This window comes from Eucalyptus grandis, chromosome 8 (assembly GCF_016545825.1).
Source record: "Eucalyptus grandis isolate ANBG69807.140 chromosome 8, ASM1654582v1, whole genome shotgun sequence".
Taxonomy (NCBI): Eukaryota; Viridiplantae; Streptophyta; class Magnoliopsida; order Myrtales; family Myrtaceae; genus Eucalyptus; species Eucalyptus grandis.
In genome coordinates this window covers 49,826,391-49,848,106 of record NC_052619.1, presented here as the reverse complement: position 1 = coordinate 49,848,106, position 21,716 = coordinate 49,826,391, and the positions used below count along the sequence as shown (strand labels likewise).

The window sequence follows — 21,716 nt, the reverse complement described above, 5'->3', positions numbered from 1 at the left end:
ACAGTCGCTTGGTAGCAGAGGTGGCTTGGGCGGTGGGTTAGCTTCTCTATTTCTGTAGTGAATCAAAGAGAAAATGAGATGAATGTATATCTTTTCATGTTTATTTCATACTGATAGGTAGAGTAACACATGACAAAATCAATTCCAATTAAGAGCCTACTTTTAATTGGGTACGTAAAGATTTGTCCGACCTTTTGCCTTCCACGTTTGAGCATGTCTAACATGATAGAGGGGAGTTGAGATAACTATCAACCTAATATAATTAAATGTCGAGTCGACATTCTAACCACCAGATTTAGTACAGACTTTAGATTGGAGGCCTGAAATATTGAGATTTCAATTCGACCTACATAAAAATTGAGGAAAAAATCTCTCAATGTTCAGCTCGCAAACGCCCTAATAACTTGTGCTGGTTTTCTGCTTTTTCGTATGTTACTTCAATACTGCCTTTTAAACCATCAACTGGGAGGACTAACTCGAGTCAAAGGTTTTGTGGGAATATCGACAATCCATGTGGAAGACAAGACACCGAGTCCTTGGAGAACCGACAGCAACTTGTCCCGGACAAATAATTCATGGATCGCCAAGTGACTTGCACGAGCATGAAAAATGGTGTAGTCCTTCCTTTTCTTTTTTCTTTTTTCTTGTGGCCAGAGATAGGCGTTGTTATTATAATACGGACCTAAGCTGTAAGATCTGGCGGTGGGCCCAGGGGCGAACGGTCAAAGAAGAGAAGGGAGACCGAGAGCTTTCGGAAGAGAAGAAAGAAAAAATAAAATAAAGAAAATGAGTTATGTGTAGAAATTATTTTTGAGAATAAAAAATTAATTTTTATATTTGTTTATTTATATTCCAAATCTATCCTCTAAACATTTTTCTATTTCGGGAAATAAAAAAATAATTGACTGGAATAAAAAAATAAAATAAAAAAACATGAACGTTACCACACGGGTCCTAAATTCCATTTACAGCAATAGGAAAGCATCCATGGGGTATTAAGTCAAGAGCTAGTCATGCTTAGCTAAGAATAAATAAGAGCTAGTTGTATTCATCGCATTAGTGAGAAAAGATATTTGTTCTATTAGATCCAATTAACTGAAACACGCGTCTCCCATAATTAAACTAGACATTCATTTTCAATCCATCTAAAGGAAAGATGTTGAATATATTCTTATCACATGATTAATTCTTCCTATGATTCTAGCCATATAATGAGACTGTTTCGAAGAGGTCCCATTAACCTATTGAGTTCCCGTGAATATCTTAAAAGACTAAGCATGTGAGATGAGATAATTAAAAAAGAAAAAGAGGAAATAAATTCATGATGGGAGAAGAAAAGTAGAGTTCAGAGGATCACAATGTTTTTCTGTCCAATTTTCCTGGAAGCTATTGAATTTGAACCACATCTACACAAATTAGACTTTTCAAAGGAACAAAAAGGACTGACGTTGCTCTAATAATCGTTAGGATATTCAATCGTGGGCAACTGGGGGGTGACCTGTCAAAAGTCGGAGAAATAACAAGACTGTATGTATAAAGATGCTTAAAAAGTCTTTTGGCAGAAATTTTGTAGGAAGAAATGTGGTAAAAATATATAATTGAGTCAATAAAACACCCACCCGCGCACTCTATTGATACTTCGTAATGTACAAATAGAGTGGTATCACCTCTTATATGTCCCGTTGAAGTTAAACGTAAACATAACAATACGATCTATGTTACGGAAAAAAATTCAAAATGCTCAACTCAAAATGCTCTGTTTAATACGTTCTCTTCATGCAGATTCGTAGAATATTCCGTACTATAATTTTGTCCTGGTTTTCTGCTATTTGATATGTTGCTTTAGTATTGCCCTTGAAACCAGTTAATGGGGAGGAGGGTCGTTCGATTATTCACTGCGATAACCCATCATCCTCATTTTCATTGGTCGTGAGGTTGTCTGCATTGTTTCTCTATTTTCTTTCTTCCTTGGGAATATCACGTTTCGTTGTGTTTGATGAATCAGTGAAATCATTTTCATCCTTTCCGCCAATCGATGCAAAAGAATTCCCACGCGGAACGTTGATTAAGGTCTGTTTGGTAACCGGTCAAATAGTAAAATTTTATGTTCTTTTGTTCCCGGGAGTAATTTTGAAATAGAATCGTGTTTGGTAAATATTTTGTTCTGGGGAACAAATTTCTATTTTTTTTTTCCGGGAGTAGATTTAAAACAAAATCAAGAATAAAAAAAAAATTGATTCTTGTTCATAGAACAATTCTAGAATCAAGCACATATTTACTTTATTTTATTTTTTGTTCTTCTTCCCTTTTCTTCTTCTTCATCCACCACCGCAATTGCTGTCCGCCGTTCGCCACCACTGGTCATTGGCAACTAGTCCAATGAGCTCGCCGAAGGCTCGCCAGGCCAAGGCGAGGTCCAGCGAGCTCACTAGTGGCCAAGCGGGCCTCACCGGGGCTGGGCGAGGCCTGCCTGGCTACTAGCGAGGCTCGCCTAGCCTTCCTAAGACTCGGCCGAGCCGGATCGGCAAGCGGCCTCACCCGGCCATGGCTTGGCCGAGCCTTGCCAACCGCTAGCAAGGCTCGGACGAGGGGGGCAACACTGGTGAGGTCGCCGGCCCTCGTTTGGCCAGTCACCGGTGGCTGGTAATCGGCAACTTAAAGAAGAATAAGAAGAGAAAGAAAGGAAAAAAAAAGGAAAGAATAAAAAAGAAGGAAAAAAGTAATAAAATTATTTAAAAATTAAAAGAAAATAATTTTGAGTAGAAATTTTGAGCATAAAGCCAAATGCAATTTTATTTCAGAATAAAAAAATTGTCTAATTACCAAACTCATTATTTTGCTTAGAAATTATTCCAGAAACAAAATAAAAAATAATCATTTTTGATCAAAAATCGTTCGAGAATAAAAGCGTTACCAAACGTGCCCTAAGTCAAAAAAAAAAACCTCTATAAGCTCATCTAAAAGAAAATGTCGTCTTGAAATTTAGTCCTTATCATTCCGTGTGAGTGCACGAGAGAGAGAGAGTACACATTTGGGTGGCGGCACTCTACTTCTATGCTTGCACACACTCATGAAAAGTGGATCGGTAATCATGGGAACTTGAAATCATACCAATTCCTATGATTCGTTTTGTTTGATTCCTAGTTCTACCTTGACTCATGATCACCCCTAGTGAGGGGCTCAAGAGTAATTGAGGAGCAATGTGTGATTAAGAAGTTTTGTCGATTAAATCTTGTTGGAATATAATACGCAAAAACGGCAAAATCACGTCAACATGAAATCACTAGAGAAATAAATAAAAAATAATAAAGACATCATAAATTTAGGTGATTCGATCGAGTATCGACTCCATGCATTCTACAGGATGAGTCGACAAAGAAATAATTCATTATAATTGGAGAATCATAAGTTACAATCGTTCACACGCTCGAGTATTTCCCACATCTAAATTTAAATTCAAACATAACGTATTTATAAATAAATGACTCATTTAAATATAAATTCACTACATAAAATTATCGCACATTCAAGCTTAAAATAAAACGCTCTACGTACGCCGAAACAAAAACTCCAGCGTTTGTCTTTTGGTTCGCATACGTACAGATCCGCGTTCATCTTTCTTGTTCGTGCGGCGCTCTTCTGGCGTTCCTTTTGTGCGGCTGTCTTCTTCGTAGGGCTTCAGCGGCTCCACAGAAAAGAAAGAAGACGTGTTCTGTTTTATATGTGCGCCCAAAGTCAACAACTTTGACTTTGGGCCCCACCATGCGCTTCTTTTTCAGTGGGAATTCGTAGGGCTGAGCGGTTCCCGGTTCCGGTTCGGTTCCATCCGAAACCTGGAACCTACCCTCGGGTACAGGTTCCTCTATTTTTGGAACACGGAACCTACCCGTCAAAACCGAGAACTTGGAACCTACCCTGTTACAAGTTCCGGGGTCGGTTCCAGGTTCCAACAGGTTCTTTTTTTTTTTTTTAGTTTCATTTTCAGTACTGTGTGATCTAGATGATGAAGCGGTCTCAGTCCAATTAATGACTCCGTAGGCAAGTTGGTCAGGGTACTTAGAGGAGTGATGCTGGGTAAGGCATCAAGCAACACCCATTGATTCTTGTTGCAGTAAGCTTGCCTTCTTAAGTTCTGCACCAAAATCTGTCGACCGAACAGCAAATTCAATCAAATTCGAAATCAAATGGAATACTTACGAATTTTAAGTGAAGTGATTGTGGTATATGTATGGACAAGAACGATACATACAAGCCCTTCTGTAGCTCCACATAGTTTGACAATCTACTGCTTGATATGAAAGTTTCTGGCTATGCTTTATGTACCTTCTGAGAGTGGGTCAATTGATCTAGCGACTGGTAAGTTTGGCCATCAAGTGTTGCTTGAGCCACTTTCACCATTCCGTTTGCAACCCGATCGCCAAATATCTTAAATAACATTGCATCACACAAGAAGTAGTGGATTTGATGGTCAACAATGCTTAAATAACGTGTACAGAAAAGGGGAAATTAGCACGGCTAGAAGAGAAATGGTTGCTACATTTCTCAGAGAGGATGCATCAGCTTCGTACAACTGGAGGAAATCTTGAACAGTATTGATTCCTCTTGAAATCATGCGTTTATGTAGAGCACCGTCTTTGGCTACTTTCTTTAAACGCCACACTTCGTTGCTCAGTGATGGAGAGTGGTGCTTCTTGTTCACTACAGATGACAGAGAAAACTTGTTTAGTTCAACCAAAAGGATCAGAATTAGCAGTTAAAAATCAAAAGTCATAGGCAACTAAACTAATAATTGCAAACTTACAAACTCCTCGATGATAAACCATATTAGGCGAGCGGCGAGCAGTGTCGGGGCGGCTAGGCGAGCGAGCAGCCTCCACTAGGGGGACGAGCGGCGTCCAACGGTGTCGTCGACGTCAAGCGGCTGAGCGGCGAGGCAAGCGAGGGGTGACGGCGTCCAGCGATGGTGTCAAGGGAGGTCCAGCGACGGCGAAGAAGACACGAGACTCACGGCACCAACGACGGCACGGACGGCGCGGCGAAGACGGCGGCGGTCGCGGCTCAACCCACGGCCAAGGGAGGAAGAGCTCGGTTCAAACGGAGGCGGTGGCGGTTCGGAGCAATGACGGCCCAGACGACCAAGCGAGCGGCGGCAAGAGGTGGTGACGGTGGTTTGGGGACGGCGGCGGTGGCTCACGGCGGCGAGGGGCGACGCGGACGGCGTGACAGCTTGTCGGGCTCAACGGCAACATGGCTCGTCGGACGAGCGGTAGGTGGTGGTGGTTCGGTGGCCAAGAGGTGGTGGTGAGTAGGGCGTGGGGCGGCGGTGTGGTGGTGGGTGAAGCAACAGCTAGCAAGAGGAAGGAAGAAGATGAAGAAGAAGAAGAAGAGAAGAAGGGAGGGGGTTTCGGCCGAGAGAGGGAGAAAGAGAAGAGAGAGAAGAAAAGAAAAAGTTGGGGGAGGGGGAGGGGGCAGGATGTGACGTGAGGAGGAAAAAGGTTGAAAAGAAAGAGAGAGAGAGAAAAGGAAAGGGGAAAGGGGGAAAAATCGGCAGAGGCGGGAGGGAAATCACGTGGGGGTTGAGTGACGTGCTAGGGTTTTTTTATTTTGAATTTAGACCGGTTCCGGTTCCGGTTCAGGTTCCGGTTCTCGGTTCCTTTTTTCAGGGAACCGGGAACCGAAACCTGTTTTTTCAGAACTGGGAACCGAACCGGAACCTCCGGTTCGGTTCCCGGTTCCCGGTTCTACTCGGGAACCGTGCTCACCCCTAGGAATTCGCACGCTGTAGGTAAGGTGAAGAAACCTTTACTTTTTCTTTTATTTTATATTATTTCCTCTTTTGTAAACTATCATAGTCCAACGAAGGTTTTTCTGTTGACCAAAGACATCTAAGACCTAAAAAAAATTTCAAATTTCTTTTCTTATGCGTAATCTTAAATATTATCTTTATTAGAAAATTATTTTCACAATCAAATAATAAAAAATTTATCTAAGCGGATTATATTTACAAATACTCAAATTCGAGACATAATTTAACACATATAGTTCCTCATAACTAGGAACTGAATCAGTAATTGCTAGTTCTAAATTTGTGGAATTGGAATGAGAACCACTGGAACTGGCCAGTTTAGTTCGATACTCAAATGTAATCAAGACTAGTGCTTACCCCCAATGCATGCAATAGTACGTAGTTTCATCTAATATTGTAATGTAGGCTTGGCTGCTTTTCACTATCTAACGAAGGACGTCTGGAGTCCTTTTTTAGGCATAGGCCTTGCAAAAGACTCGTTGATCACAAACACAATGACCAAGTAACGTCAACATGGCAGCATCCACTTGGTATCAACGTTAGAGCCGGATAAGTTTAGCTGAAAATAAACAAGAGCTAGTTGTATTCACAATTGAATTTCTTAGTTGTACTTATGAGAAAAGATATTTAGACTTGTCCTATGAAACCGATTAACAGTAACTCACACGCACGATTATATGTTGCCAACATCGCATATGATTCAAAATTTACCATATTAATAAAGCAGAATACTTTCTCGAGATGCGCGTTGGCGAAGATGGAGTCCTCTGATGGCTGGCGAAAGAATACTAAGACTGCGCATGACAAAATTTCTGAAACAGAAATTGATTTCTGGCCAAAAATCAATTTCTTAATTTCTATTCCCCGGACAAGTTTCTGAGCAAAGAAACTCATTTGATAACAATTCAAAATTTCTATTTCTGAAACAGAAATCCGTTTGATAACAGAACAAAATTTCTATTTCTAGGAATATAAATTGATTAGATAACAATATAGGAAATCCTCAAATACAAAATAATAGTCGAAATAATACTAATACATTACAAAAGTTGAAAATACAATTTCATGGAATTTCCGGCATATTATTATCCCTTGCCATTTTATTAGCAATTGTTTCCTAAGCATATTTATTTAGTTTCCCTCCTCGGTCAATGTATCGTTTGCAAGCTCATCCTGCGTAAGTTCAGACAAGTACTGCGGAAGTATAAATATGGGTGCCATCAATGGCGCCTATACAGCCCTATCATTTTATCAAAAACTAGTATTATACAAGATTATCAACAAAATAAAATTAATGATGTAAAGGAATATATAAGAATTCTACCTTAAAGTAACGTTTATGGTTAGAAACCAATCGGGGGAAGGTTGGTTTATTTTGATTCTCGAATTGAATCAGTCCAATTACTCATCCCTAATTTCTTTATTGTTGCTCAATGAACCTTTAATGGCTCTTGCATAGCAAAGAGAGATTCTCTTGAATCTCTTGCCTTCGAATTAAAATTCGAGATTGTGTAAAAATCTAATTATTTTGATTTTGCAAGAATTTTGAATTCGTAAAAAAATAAGGTTAAATTTCTAGGCACATTTTTTATTCATCTATTACGTAAGAACTTTTTCTTCAACTGGCCATACGCGTGCCTTTTCTAGGAGGAAAGAGCCCCATTGTTTTTAAGTAAGCATTTAAGAACTTTGGTTGTTTTTGAAAATTGGGGACTCATTCGATTGCCTTTTATCCTAAAGAGGAATTATAAAAAAAAAAAAATTGAAAAAAAAAAATGCAAAAAAAAAAAAAAAACGCTAGCAAAATAAGAAAAAGAAAATTAGTAATAATTTGTGAAGTTGTGGTTATGAGTGAATTAAGTTAGCAAGAAAGTGCAAGGTTATTTTATATGGTTTGATTTCGCTTTTTATTTCTATTTGAAACCTGAAGTTAAAAATTTCAACACGATTTCTTCAATTTCTCTATTTCGGAACAGAAATCTGTTTCGATATGTAAAATCAAATTACATTATCAAACTGGTTTCAGTTCCAAATCTATTCCAGAGAACAGAGAAATAGAGAAATCGAGAAACAGAAATTTTGTCATGCGCACTCTAAAAGAAAAAACTCGATTCATTTATCTAACCTTGCCATTGAGTTGGTTAAAAGTCTAGACTCTCTTGATTTAGTGATAAGGAAAACTAACTTGGTATATCCATTTCATATCAATATATAACCATAGGTTTAATTAAGCATGTGAGATGAGTTAATTAATTGTGACGGGGAAAAGAAAAGTAAAGTTAATTGATTCAGGGGATAACAGTGTTTTTGTCCAATTTTAGGATGAAAATGTTGCATTTGAACCACACTTTTTTATGTTTATACAAGTTAAGACTTTTCAAAGGAAAGAAAATGAGGACCGATATTGTCCTCCAAAGGTCGCCTTCGGCCTAGGTTGTTTCCTTGAAGCAACTGGTGGGTGCCCTGTCAAAAACTCAAAGAAATAGAAAGACTCTGTATGCAATTGCATAAAAAGTCTTTTTGGGCAGAGATTTTCGGAGGGAAGAAATACAGTAAACAGAGCGATTATGTTTACAGTGGAAGTTAAACGTAGAGATATCAATTCGACCTACATAAAATTAAAAAAATTAAAAAAATGAGGGAAAAATATCTCAATGTTCAGCTCGTGAACGCCCTAATAATTAGTGCTGATCTTCTGCTTTTTGGGATGTTAATCAATACTGCCTTCCAAACCAGTCAAACGGGGAGGAGGACCATCTCGAGTCTTCTTCTTTTTTGTGGAAATATAGTCAGCCCGTGAGGAAGACAAGACACGGCAAGTCATAGGAGAACCGAAAGCAACTTGTCCCGAAAAAATAACAATGAATCACAATGTGATTTGTCCGAGCATGAAGAACCGTGTTGTCCTCCCCTTTTTCCTATGGCTAGAGATCGGCGTTGTCATTTGCCTTATTCCCGTGTTTGTTCCGTTCCTTCACCCTCTTCTGTTTTTGCTAGCATAACACGGACCTTAGCATTGTTTGGAGAGACTAGACAGAGACATGTACTAGAACTTTTAAAAGTACAACAGAAGTTCAAGACCTAGCTATTTTACCTTCTGCTGGTGATTTGATTAGTGTCCTCTTGTGATGTTAACATTGATATTGATCGTGTCGAAACCTCATGTTAAGGATGTGATTGGTAATAGTGACAAACTTTCTCAAGGTGGGATCATTGGCGTGGAGAATTTCCCAACAAGGGCAATCTATATGATTCCTCTCTTGCTCCTAAGGCTGAAGTTGCTAAGGTAATAAGGTATGCTTAGACTCCATCGCGGTATGGGGGAAAAGAGATCCTTTGCTTCTTGTTTTTTGTCTATGTTCCACAACGTATTTTGAAGTGGGAAGGACACTAGGAGTATAAAAAGTTATTACCCAAGGAATTTTTTGAATCACTTAAGTGTCACTTAAAAAAAATGATAATTTCAGTACAACTTTGATATGGATCATCAAAAATCCGATGTTGTCATATTTTATTAATTTTGTTAGTGTGCGCAATCAGCATATAATCCTTAAACGACATCATGTAGCAAGCTAAAAAGTGATTATTTCAATCCTAATTATTGCTAAAAAATAATCACTTCAATGCCAATGTTAATGAAAAAGCGATCACTTCAATGTAAAAAAAAAAAAAACGTCACATTAGATAAAAAATTTAATTATAAAAGTCACAAAATCTCTATAGATGGAATTTTTCATAGGAGTTATTTAAATTATTATTTTTTCTCCGACTTGCTTTTAAGTGAGTTGGTAAAAAAATTTTGTATTATAATGAATATCGTACATAAGTTTTTACACTTCTAGTGATTTTAAGTGAGAAGACGCCAACTTTCTTAGGCGGACATCAGGACCACCCCCAAAAAAGAAAGGAGCAATGTGTAGGAAGGCCAGTTGGGTGCCACTTCTGCATCTTATTCTTGTCCGCCCCGACCATCTTGGAGTGGACGTGGTCTTTACCCCGACGACTTTGACTTTTGTCCTGATTTTGAGGAATGCACGTTAGCTAGCTTATTTAGCGAAAAACACCAAAAAAAAAAAAATATTATATAAAATAAAAACGTGGCAGCTGGAGGGATGCGGACAGATAGATCCAACCAGCGACTCGCATGTGCTATTGCAATGATTTCTACGTGGGTGGTCCCCTAGAACCGCCCACTAATCAGTAGTTCACTGGCCTTATTCCGATGCGGATTCCGTTCCACTGTTCCCTTCTATTTAGCTAGCATAACATGGACCGCAATGATTTTTTTTTTTTTCGGTAAGGTTTTAATTTTATTTTATTTTTTTGGTAAGGAGGACCGCAATGATGTTTGGAGAGCCTAGACAGAGAAACATATTGCACTTTTCGATGGACCACACAAATTTAAGACCTCGCTGGCTTGCCTTTTCCTGGTGATTTGATGATATTTGCTGTTTTTTTTTTTAAAGGGGATTAGAGCTCTTGTACGGAAATTCTTGCGTATATGCAACTAAGGATGAGTTGGTCCAGGATCAGCTTACCGATGGTGGAGGTTTAGGCATTCGAAGACTTGATGAATGGAATAAGGCTACTGTTTTGCAGTCTTTGTGACACCTCCTGTTCCAGTCCTAGGTTTAGACTTATCTTTTGAAGAATTGTAGAGCGTGGGTTGCAAAAGCAATTGTGGAGTTGAGGGATGTGATTGGTAATGGTCACAGAGCTTCCTTATGGTGGGATCACTACAAGAACCTCGATTACATTAAATTGTTTCAATGGTTCAGTCAGTTATGCTATGCAACTCATACAAATTAACTTGCTTCATATATTGATACATACGCAGCAGAGAGAATAGCAAAAGTGAGCCAGAGTTGAAGACACGACACGTAGATGAAATGATACTAGAACAAAGCAAGCTTGATCTATGGAAATCTCATGATTGAATCAGAAATAATCCAAAAAAAGCAGTGATACTACGTGGTTTATGAGTATATCAACAACCAAGCACATGCCATATGAACAAACGATCAATAGCTGCACGCTTTTGACTTAGGAATTTCTTCAAACACATTATAGGCGGTGAACTCTCTTCAACCATTCACACTTTCAACTTTCACCGATTTATCTGGGAGGCTTAATTGAACGAAAATCATGAATCTCACGACCAATGCAAGCGATTCTGAAATATCGATAGGAGAGCACCTGCGAGGAGAGAGAGAGAGAGAGAGAGAGAGAGAGAGCCCGGCTTCAAGGCCTTGTATCCGTTTCTCTCCTGGGTTTCAACTTCGGGCTTCACTTGTCAATTCTATGGGCCGCATGAAGGATTGAGTCTAATGGGCCTGCATTGCTCGGCTCAATTGAATAAATCCGGATTGCAAGGGCCAGGACTTAGGTGATGGGCCGAACTGGTCCAAATTGCACAAGCCTTCGCTTCTGATAAAAAATGCTAGGATAAGATATGCTAACGACTTGGTGATATCCAATCACTGATGAATTTTATGCACAAGAAATAGTATATAGACTACGAGTCTTTTTTTTTTTTTTAATATGAAGTAAGAATTTATATGCCAAAAAAAAAAATGATAGGTGGACCAAGTGATTAAGCACCATGAAACATATCATGCCTCAACCATCCTTCTAATGTATAGTATTTTAATATCTACGCGTAATAATTTGAATTTGATCTCTTGACAAAATAAATTGTCATTCACAATAAGTAACTATGACTTTTTATTCCTAGCAATCCAAATATGAATTATAAGCAGGATTCAAAATAAAGAGGATAACAACTCAAAGTGCCTTAATTATCAACTCGTGCAATGCCAACAAGTCATAAAGAAGGCGAAAATCGAACTCAATTGCCTTAATTACTTCAACAGTAATTATTTCCAGAATATTATCATAAATTTGACAACAAGCTCGTTAAGATAATTAAAGGTGACAATCTATTTGTTAAAATCGAAAGACAATGACTAATATATCATTTGTTACTTTAACGATTTTCGATTTTGATGGCCATGGCACATCCTAAAATTGACCGAGCAATCATATTCAAAAGAGTATTTGAAGGAAAATTGCTATTCGTCACCCATGATGTCAATTTGAAGAAAGATGACTTCATCCATTTTTAAAGACAAAGATATCATGAACGTGAATGGGCCCCTAAGATAAAGTTCTTGCCTAACAAAGCTTGGAAAATTTCAGAACAAACACGCTAGATAATTCATATTAACCAAACCCATTTTTGTTTTTTCCTATTATTTTGAAGAGTGGAGATTCTTTCTTCCGCACTCCAACTTGACTTGAACCCTCTGATGTTTACATTTCCTGGTCAACGATATATACTTATCTATTACTCATGCAACAAGCTACTGATGTTCATATTTGAGCTAATAATCAATCCAAGAACCCATGAATATCTTCCACGGCAAGGAAGTATTTCATCTTATCTGGATGATCTCCTGCAGGATTTCTTTCCTCCTCTGCAGTTGTTCCTTCAATTTTAGATTGATTAGCGCCCTGCAACATGCACGGATGATGAGACTTCATTTGTATAACTCAAAAGTTGAATAAGAAAAAGGAAAATGGTGGCCTCAAATGACATATGCGGTTATCAAGTCAACTTTTGGTTAGGACAAGTCGAGGATGAAGATTCATGTGTTCATATGGGTTGTTGATGAACATTGGTTTTTGGTTTGATCTCCCGGACAAGTCTTCGCTTAAATCAGAGACCCAGCCATAACCAAGAAAAATTGCTGAGACAAGACATACTAACAACTCGGTGAGATCCAATCACCGATAAGTTTCCTGCAAAAGAAATAGCAGGACTGTGAAGTCTTTTTATTTATTAATAAGGCTATATTTGTTTCACAAGAAATATTTTTTAGAAAGTTATTTTTAGGAAAATGACAATATTTTCTTTTGTTTAATTGACACTTGAAAAGACTCCCATAAAATTTTTTCATCATTTGATAAGAAAAAAATTCAATTTTTAAATTTTTTAATTTAATTCCTTTCTTTTTTCCTTCTATTTTTTTTTTTCCGCCAAAATGCTTGGCCTTAGTGACAATCGACAAGGATTGAGCTTGCGCAACCCAATGAACTCGAGCCCCGTTGGATCTTGGCGAGCTCGAGTGTCATCAACCTTGACTAAGACTCCACCTTTTGCCGATTCGGCGTGGTCGAGCTTTAGGTGAAGTCGAGGCAAGCTCGAGACTTGCTAATTCCTGATTTTTATTCCAACCTTAGTGACCCTGAGCTTGCCGGATTTGGCGAGATGAAGCCCCCGCATGAGGCCAATGGGGCTCAAGCTCCCCATCGCCGTGGCCTGCCATCGATAATTCAGCACTGAAAGCAAAGGTGACTAACCTCACGCGCTGCACGTGCCAAAACGACGCGGATCGTTTCCTATTCTCGATTACTAAAATTAAAAAATTTGCCCAGTTTAAATATTCCGTATGCTCCAGCAAAACATATTTGCTATTTATGTTATATAATTAGGGACGAGTCAATGATCTTCTATGCCCTCCTTTAGTTCTTGTTTGGATAGTGATTGCCATTTTATCGAACAGATTGCACACCACAAGGTGACAATCATGAACGACAGACTATTGAAAGATTTCCATGCGCGCATGACTGATATATAATTCAGTCAACTTTTTATGATCATAGAAAAAGAAAAAGATATGCCTAATTCTATGATCAGCCCGAAATAAAAAAAATTACTACCTATAAGTTATCCATAAATGCCTATCGGCACGCTCAAAATACTTGAAATAAAATCAATTTGCACGAGACCCAGTGTCAGCGTGCGAGTGGGCATCGGTTTCTCGTGTGGCAACAATGGCCTCTTTATCTGGATATATTACTCTTCATTTTCCTGTGAAAGCTTACTGTTGGTATTTGTCAAAAATTATTTCTTTTATTATATATATATCACGAGTTACTTTTCCATATAAAAACATACTAGTGAAATAATAATGGGGATAATTTACAAATCAAATATAAGTTTCTAGTTGCTTTCTATTCAAAGAAATTAGTAGTTAGTAGTATAGTTGCTTTTTCATCTATACTAGGAGAAAAGTTATTGACTGGAAAAAGATAGATACTCTATCTCGTGGAAGATAACTAAGATTATGCAAGATTTGCAAATCACGAATGAAACCACTAATTAATGTCATGTAATTATTTTCTTCTTTTTTTTTTCGTTGAGTTCCCATTTAAATTTTTATTTCTGTTGCGTTTGAGTCATGCTGTTTTATGATCTCAAAATTTTGCCAATCAAATTAATTCATAATTAAATTAATGTCCGCATATTTGTTAGTGATTAGTTTTTCTCAATCGTTTCTTAATTCTATTTTTGTGTTCAAAAAGCTGTGTACGCATGTTGTGTCGAAATGATCACTCCAGAGTAATTAAATTCAGCTTATTTTCCTCAGATTTAAATATCCTTTTTGTTAAAGGTCGACTTCTTTCTGGGCGTAAACTATACTTAGTGCTGGAAAAAAAATAGAATGTATTGCGAAGTCTTTGTATTTGATAATAAGTAAAGAAAATCCATACCAAGAAACTATAGGTGGACCAAGTCATTAAGCACCATGAAACATTTCATGCCTCAACCATCAATACAACGTATAACATTCTCAAAAGTTCAAGAACTAATTTATTTATAATATCTATACATAATAATTTAAATCTAACGCCACTTTTAATGGACTAAAAAATGTCATTCACAGTAAGTTAATACGATAGAGTTATCATAATTTCTTACTCCTAGCTATCCAAACATGATAATACCATGTCTTAATTCCAAGCAAGTTTCAAAAGAAAGAGGATAACAACTTTCAGTTCAAGCAGTGAAACTGTTCATTGGAGTTCTTTCTCCCAGAAAAGGTTGTTTTGAAGTTCTTGATAGCTTCAAAATCAACTGAGATAGGAAGGTGATGAGGTCTATGAGCAAATTTTATATTTTGATGGTGACAGTACATCTTACAAATGATCAAGCAATCATATGCAAGAGAGTATGTTAGGGGAAATCGCTATTTGTCATCCATGATGTCAAAGGAGAGATTATCTCGTCCATTTTCAAAAGACAAATATATCATGAAATCATTATTCTATGAATGGATACGGGCCGCAAGAGAAAATTATTGGCTAATGACGTCTTAGGCAAGATTATCATCATTTCTTACTGCTTTCCCATGAAAGTTCTCAACTGAAAGAGTGGAAAATTTCAAACACACTAGACAATTCACATTAATGACCAAACTACCAAACCCATTTTTGTTTCTTCCTTATTTTACTCGAACAGTCGATGTTTCCATCTTTTTTGAATTTGTCCCCGTTCTAGATCTGATTTTTGGAGTTCAGATTCTTTGCACTCCAACTTGACTTGACTTGTGAGATGTGAGGCGTGATGGCACGGCATATTAAACTAATTAGTCTTTGTTTCTTCTTCCTGTTTTTGATAGAGAAAGGAGGTAATGAGGCAGTGATCCTCTACGCTTTGGATCCTCTCTGTCTAAAGTGTATCTCTTTAAGGTGTCCACGCATCGACCATGACCACCCACACAAGTCACTGTGCATGACAATACACAAACCCCAAGCAACACTGGTCACGATGCCCAACCGAACCTCCACCGCCAGCAACAGTCCGGGCCTCGCGACTACTGAGCCAGAGCAGAGGCCGACGAAGAAGAGGTTGGGGGGGGAGGGGAGGGGTAGCGGATGACTTCGAGCACTGCGACGGCAACAGGATTGGGTGTGATGGTGGCGGTAGTGCGGAGGCATGGGTGGCAGCACAGAAACAATGGCGGTGCGTCTGGACCTGGTGCGGTGGAGGAAAGGAAGGGGTGAGAAAAGGAAATGTACGGATTTGTTTGGTCTTTGGGTAAATTTTGACTTGCTGATCTAGATGTAACATTACAAGAAAACAAATATAATATCACGGGATAACCTAACCAAAGTTTCATCCTGTAGTTTGTACAGGCATTAGACGAATCGAACCCTTGGATCTTATGATTTTGCTCCAACTCGTACTTCATTAGACGGCAAAGCGTACGCTGGTCTCTTAAAAACAAACATGTCTTCCTAAACACACCGCTCAATGTGCTGCTTAGCACATAGGGTTCAGAATACGAGACAAGTTGCATTGCTTGATATAACGTGCACAGATGATGAAAGTTGATTTGTATAACTTGAAAGTTGAAAAAGAAGAAAGAGAGAGCGGGGCTTTCTCTTTGTCAGGCACATTGGAAATAAAAGATGATTATCACATGTTAAAACGAATACTTCTCGGGTAACATTATGCATCCTAATATGTAGGTCACTAGTCCTTATAGATCCAATTATGTTATCCTATCAAAAGTGCATTAAATGAGGTTTCACTCATACAGCGAAGAGCATAACCTCAAATGCTAGGATTCGAATATCAAGTTCGTGGCATTGTGACTAGGGTCGTGATAAGGGGAAAGAAAGTTTATAGGCTTCTTTGGAAGTAATAAAAATCTAAGGCTAGTAATTTGGGTTTGCATGTTATATCCGGGTCTTGTAATTGTAGCAAGTCATGTTGTGTTAGAGAATATTATATTGTCAATTATATATAGAAATTATGCATGATTATACAATTATGTTAGAATTTGTTAGTTTATATATATCCAGTAAAAGTGGATCCACGGATAACTTTTCATGATTTTAATGAACCAACCAATCACATGCAAAAAGATTAAAAAAAAAAAATAACTTTTCTATTTTAATAGATCACCAAATCAATTGGATAAAAAATAAAAAAGATTTGTCATCATCCATGACATCAAATCCAAGAGATTTATCACTAGTCTATGTTTCAAAGAGGAAGACGTCACGAAAGGTGCCGGGAATAATAAATGGATAGGCTCTAATGAATGACAAATGACCACGTTTTTGTTTTCTTTTCTCTCATTATTTTACTTCGAATGGTCAATGTTTCCCATGTTCCTCTATCTGTATTTGCCCCCTTCTAGATAGCAATTTGAATGAGCTCAAAATCTCCTTCCCTCTTCCATCCAACTTGATGTCAATACTAAACCACCGCTCATTTTAGAAAATTGATGATAAACGAAAGCTTTTCCAAATACTTATTAAACATACTCGATACGAAGCACTTTTTATTTTTAGAACCTTTATCCTTCATATTACAAAAAAAATTTTGGTGCTTTGAAAATTGAAGAATTTTCTTATGCGATTACTTAACAAATGCTTGATAGAACTGGTTAACAAATTCTATTTGAGAATAATAATGAATACCTTGTGTGTTTGTTGGTGAATGCGTAGGTGAAATATGAGTTATTTAAGATTTTGATGTCATTATTTTAGATTATTTAGTATTTTCTGAGTTGTATAGAATTATTTTTTCTTTTACTCGTATGGAAACACATTAAGTTAATATAACGTGGAGTTTCTTATATATAATCCCATTTTCCTTGACCTTTGTAGTCTGAAATAGTTAGTGCAATGATATTACATGAGCTAAACAAAATTTCCCAAGAAAACCAACCAAATCTCGTGCCACCTATTTACGTTCATCAACATATCTAGTTGATGGTGCATTGCTCGAACTGCTTGCACTAAATGCGAATATGTCTATTTCTCGAGTATTTAGTGGTCATCAATGGATGCTGACTTTTACATTAATCTTTTACACTTTGAGAGTTGAAAACAATTAAAAAATAGTATTCTGCGTTGTATTGTGGGAAGAAATTATTAGTTAAGAAGCATAACTACCTTATCAAATTGACTCTAAACCCAAGTAAAAGAATTTTTATTTTTATTTTTTATATTTTTTCACATCGTTCCAAATGTTCCAAATATACATATATTTTTAGATAATTATGAACAGATCATGGATTTCCTCAAGGTCAATTTTATCACGTATTAACTAAATTTTATGATTTTGATGTGTTTTCTGATCTTACTCTATTCGCTAGTTCTCTTATCCGTTCCATAATATATATCGTATTCTTTTTTATTAAAAAGTAGTCGGTTTATATTTCAATTGCTTGAGTTTGTTTTGAGCTGATCTGCTAATTAGTGGAGGTCATTTGATAAAACATGTAACTGCAATTTGATTAAATTGGAATCTCGATTGTAGTATTATATATTTATATAGATATTCGCTAATACCCACTTATAACAACATTGACGAAAACGAAGACTGGATTTCTTTATTCAAATCCATGGTTTTAGTCTTCGGCATCTCCGAATTTTCCCCGCTCTCACATGCAAGTGTCACGGGTACAAGCATTTGAATCAATAAAAAAGAACCATGCTATTTTTTTCTAGTGAAATACAAAAATTAAATAAGACTAAGGGAAATAAATTACAACTTTATTTCGTATTCAATTGCCCTATCTGAAAGGAGTCCCCATTTTCCCACGCACCGCACAAGACCAAATGTTACATGGTCATGATGCCATTCAATTTGACAATTAAATATCAATTGGGCCATTCAATGAATCTAGACGTGGCATTAATTTCTTTATTGAGCTGGCAATTAGGGGAAAATAGCAATTCAACTATTATAAGGGGTGTGAGTTGAGAAGGAAAAGAGAAATTAGGGTTAAGAGAAGTCGTTTCTTATTTTAATTCTCGGGAAGAGAAGCAATTTTTTTTTTCTCATTTCTCTTCCAAAACCATTTATGGGCTTTTTTATTCCAGGAAATAGACTTGGCGTTACCTAACAGGTTTTTATTCTTTTTTTTTCGTTTGGGAACAAAAGAACAGAAATTCAAAGAAACAGAAATGTTACCATGCGTGATTAATATTCTATAGGCATAGGAAACCAAGCAAACAAATTGCCACTAAACTAATAGAAGAAAACCGAACTAGAAAAGGGATTTGGTCTTAAAATAAGGAACTCTCACGAGACCCTAAGGACAATCACAACCCTTTATTTAAACATAACAAATGTTTGAGATATAAACGCCCAATCTATTGTTCTTCATTTGGTGGGTTGCTAAGGGTTGCTTGTTTCTTGGAGGGACCACACGGTTACATGTCTCAATCGCTCTATATTATCATTAACATCATGAAATTACCAACAAATCAGTAGTATAACTTCATACGTTCGCTGGCTTCAGACCTTGAAACGCTCAAAAGCAAACGAATGGCTCTTATAATGGAGAGAGACAGTGACTCGAGGATTGAGTATGAGGTGTTCTTGAGCTTTAGAGGGTTTGACAGTCGCCAAACATTCACCGATTGCCTCTATGAAGGCATGAAAGGTGCAGGGATCCGAGTCTTCAGGGACGATGACGAGCTCCGAGCTGGGCAGAAGATCAAGGAAGAGCTCCCACGGGCCATTCAGAACTCGAGGATCTACATGCCCATCTTGTCAAGGAACTATGCGTCCAGCAAATGGTGCCTCATCGAGCTTGCCACAATGGTCGAGATGGCATCAAAGTCAAATGGCACGAAAGAGATCCTCCCCATTTATCTCGACGTGAATTCAGATGACGTCAAGCTCAAGACTCCGCTGTACCGTGATGTGTTTGTGCAGCACGAGACGAACTTTTGACGCCGACCAAGTGAAGGTGTGGCGTGATGCCCTCTTGAGGTCGAGGAAATCAAGAGATTGAACTTGAAAAATTATCGAGGGTAAGGAATTTTGTAGTAAACTTTGAGTTCTCTTCACATGCATTATATTTTAGAAAACAGGGAGAGTAGTGAGTTTTCCTTTTTAGATTTATTTTCATCATGAGCTCGTCAATTTCGTGTTTCGAGCATAATAAATTGACTTGCGCGTTGGCGCAGCTATGGCGAACTCATTAAAGTGATCATCCGGGAAGTCTGGGGTCAAGCTGAATGCCAAATACAAGAACCGACCAACACTTGGTCGAAGATCATGTTGGTCGATGCAATTATGAAGCTGTTAAGTGTCGACTTTTGCGGTGTGCGTTTCGTGGGAATCCATGGAATAGGTGGTATTGGGAAGACAACACTAGCAAAAGTCATTTACAACAAAGTTTCTTCTTGCTTCGATCGCTGTAGTTTCCTCGAAAATATTCGAGAGATCTCCAGAAGATCGGACGGTCTTGTACATTTGCAGAAGCAATTGCTGTCAAGCATCCTCGATTTGAGGTTCAGCAATGATACTTTTATCCGCAACGTTGACCAAGGGATCGACATGATAAAGAAGGCACTCTGTGACAAAGAAAATGCTCATCGTGCTCGATGATGTGATGAGAAAGATCAGCTCGAAAAGCTGGTTGGGAAGAGCGATGGTCTCGAAAATGGAAGCAAGGTCATCAACGACAAGGAACACGTGCATTGTGACCGACCGGATGGAAACATTAGAGATCGAATTCCCTCCCCACCATCGGCATGGAGGTATCTTGTCATATGAAGTCAAGGAAATGGGATTTGGTCAAGCGCTTCAGCTATTCTCTGTCGACATTCGTTTAGGAGAGACTCTCCTACGAAGATTATGACAGCCTATCGAGACAGATCATCTCAGCTTTAGGGAAGCTTCCTTTGGCTATCGAGGTGATAGGGTCATCTCTTTCGGCGTTTCCGCTTTTGACAAGGCCTCATGGGAAGAGACGCTAAAGGCTTGCAAAGTTCCTCCGAAGAAAGTCCACGAGGCGTTGATGATAAGTTACGAGGGATTAGAACCAACGCAGCGGAAAGTTTTTCTGGACATCGCATGCTTTTCCATCAAAGAAAATAAGAAATATCCGATTTTCATGTGGAGCGATTGTGACATCCAGATTTTCGGGTTTTAATTTGACTGGATAAATAGAGCCGTTTTTGTTCGGTTGAAGCCGTGGATTGTGAAAAAATGCAAAGTGGGCTATATTGGTAAGAAAAAATACCAATTGGAATGATGAGGTGTTGCATAAATTAATGGGGGTCAATTTGATTTAATTCAAGAGGAATTAAGGCCTGATTGGAAAGAAAACCTAGCAAATTCGTATGCCCATAGACCCAATATTTTAAACTACCTAAAGTCTTCTAGAAGGGTCATTTTGGGGCTTGAAAGGTGGGTGGATGACAGCCATGGTGGCCCACGTATGGCTGACCTAAGAGAGAGAGAGAGAGTGAGAGAAAAAGAAAGAAAATTTGGTTTTCTCTTCTTCTCTTCTCTCTCCCGTCGACACCCTCTCTCCCTCTTCTTGCTGCTCGTGCCATGGCTGTGCGAAGACCGAGCAGCCGAAGTAGCAACAGCAGCCTTCGCCCGTCGCCGCTCGCCGCCGCCGTCGACGCCCGCAAGCACGGAGCTGCCGCGCACCCGAGCCGCCGCCGAGCGCCGTCCGCGTGCGTCCGCCCCTCTCCTCCCTCGGTTCAAACAGAACCGACTAGCTGAAGTAGAATCGGCGATCGGCGTTGCTTGAAGGAGCTACAATCGCGTCGGAGCCGCCTTCGTCTGTGCCGGAACGCCGCCACCGTCCGTCTCTTGCTCGCCCGCTTGAACGCCGTCCACCCTCTGTCTTCCCCTCCGTTTGCTGCTCGGGATCTCGATTCGGGAAGACACCGGAGTTGGGGCAGCAGGGCGTTGCCGGGACCGGAGCTGCCGCACCGCCGCGCCGCGACGCCGTGCGCTCGCCGCTACTCCGCTCGGCTCGGTCTCCCTCTCGCCCACTGCGCTGTTCCGGGCCGCTGTCCAACCCTGTTCCGCCTCTATCCAGCTCGTGCAAGACCCGCCGGAGCTTCCTCCGACCACCTCTGGCCACCGTGAAGACTCGCCTTGGTCTTGTTCAGCTCCTCCGCCCATTCCCGAGCTCAACCAGCCCCGGATCCGCTCTCCTTCGCCTCCAACCAGCAGCCCGATCGGAGTGCAGAAAATGGGTTTGGGCAAGAACTGCTTGGCCCGTTTTGCCGCCTTCCCGAGCCCGGATGCTTGGCCCGCTTGAGGAAAGTCGATCCTCGCGTCGAGCCCGTG

General features: G+C 39.1%; 1 long non-coding RNA gene across 1 annotated transcript; it reads right to left on the bottom strand.

Annotated features, from left to right (window-relative positions):
• Positions 1–4,200: 4,200 nt before the first annotated feature.
• Positions 4,201–5,346, bottom strand: LOC108960991. Its single transcript, XR_005546061.1, has 2 exons — positions 4,802–5,346; positions 4,201–4,698 (listed from the first exon to the last, which is right to left on the bottom strand). It is a non-coding gene; the product is annotated as an uncharacterized LOC108960991 (long non-coding RNA).
• Positions 5,347–21,716: the final 16,370 nt, after the last annotated feature.